Consider the following 1,890-nt stretch of genomic DNA (forward strand, 5'->3'; position numbering starts at 1 on the left):
TCCTGTGGTGTCTGTCTGACTCCCCACTATACTATGTGTTTCTCAAAAGCAGACCCAGATACAACCCTTCTCAGGTCAAAGGCATGGCACACATTTGTATCTTAGGAGCTGACCTAGATGAGGAAAAGGGCCGGAAGAACAAGGAGGAAAGCTGAGGAAGGGCTTGAGCTAGGGCTTGAGCCCAGATCCCCTGATGCCCATGGTTTATTCCCCACACACCCAAGGCAAGGGATGGAAGAACTGGAGAATCCCAATGTATCCCATTATTTCCCACTCTACCCACTGCTGTGAACAATGAGGAGAGCTACAAATGAAGGGAGTACAATGGGAGGTGTCAGATTCAGTGGCTTTTAAGTCTTTTGACCTGACTCAGAGTAAGAAATGCACTTTACAAAGCTTTACTACCCGCCATGTACTTCTCCCATTCCATTTAATTATTATTTTTAACGCTAGATGTGCCTCGATAACTGATTACATGGCCCACCAGTCCTTTTCAGCCCCAATCCCCCGTGACTGGCTGAAAGGGAGTTATTCACATAATGAATGAATGGGACAACCAAAGCTCAGAAGTCCCTAGTCCCGGCTCAGTGTGATCCAGCCAAACTGAGCATCTCTCAGAGCCTCAGTTTCCCCAATGTACCCCCAGAGGACAGACAGGAAATCTCTAAGGGCTTCATACAGCCCCTTCAGATTGTGGTCCTCTGACCCTACTGAGAACAGTGCCCCTGTGAACTGGAAATGATTCTAGAGAATGGAGAGGTGTGCTGGCTTTGCTTGCTGGTGGGTGGGGGTTACCACATGAATTAGCCCCCTTGTCCTGGGCCAGTGTGGACAGGGTGGGAACAAGGGAGTATGAACATGTCAGTGCCTGAGCTAGCTGCTCAGGGAAGGAAAGAACAGGCAGGAAAGCCAGGGAAGTCCACTGTGAGAGCCAGGCCTGGGGAAGGAGCCGGACCCAGGTTAAAATCTCGCTGGCTAGCCCTAACCGGTTTGGCTCAGTGGATAGAGGATCGGCCTGCGGACTCAAGGGCATGCGCCTTGGTTGCGGCCACATCCCCAGTGTGGATGTGTGCAGGAGGCAGCTGATGGATGTCTCTGTCTCATCGATGTTTCTACCTCTCTATCCCTCTCCCTTCCTCTGTGTAAAAAATCAATAAAATATACTTTTAAAAAAATATCGCGGGCTTGAGGGCCAGAGAAAGATGACTTGTCTCTGACCCACCTTTAGCTCATAAAATTGTTCAAGCCCACTTTATAAGCTTATAAAATGGGCTTGAACATCCTTGGTCCTCGGAGTCGCTGTGAAGGTTAAGGGAGGTCACGTGTTCACCATCCTATACTGACCCTACTGTGTGGTGGCCGGCTGGCCGCTCCTTCGCATCCCGCAGGAGCTGCCGGTGCCCGGAGACCCCGCGCCCGCGCCCCGCTCAGCGCCCAGCACTGAGCGCTCCGTGCAGACGTGGAATCGACGCTTCGATTCCCGCCCAGCCAGCCACCCAGGCCAGGGGCTGCTTCTCTGAGCATCCCGCACCTCGTGCATTCATTCACCGGGGAAGCGCGGGCAGGGACCGGCCTGGGGCCGGGCAGCTCCCGGGGGCAGCTCCCTCCGCCCCGCTCCGCCGGCCGCCCTCCACCCCAGCCCGGGCTCCCGCTCCCGCCTCCCTCCCGCCGCTCTCCACTCCCACCGCTCCTGGGTCCTCCCCCCTGCTCTCCCTCCTCCACCTCCATCCCACCCCTCCACCCCCCTCTGGCCGCGCCCCGCCCGCCCGCCTACCTGGCGGCCGCTCTGCGTCCTGGGGGCTCCGGGTCTCTAACCGCTGCCTCCCGGCCTCTCGCCTGGTCCCTCTCTGGTCCCTGCGCGCCTCTCCGCGCCTCTCCACCTCCCGGGTC

This window comes from Pipistrellus kuhlii, unplaced genomic scaffold, assembly GCF_014108245.1.
Source record: "Pipistrellus kuhlii isolate mPipKuh1 unplaced genomic scaffold, mPipKuh1.p scaffold_m20_p_2, whole genome shotgun sequence".
NCBI classification, from domain to species: domain Eukaryota; kingdom Metazoa; phylum Chordata; class Mammalia; order Chiroptera; family Vespertilionidae; genus Pipistrellus; species Pipistrellus kuhlii.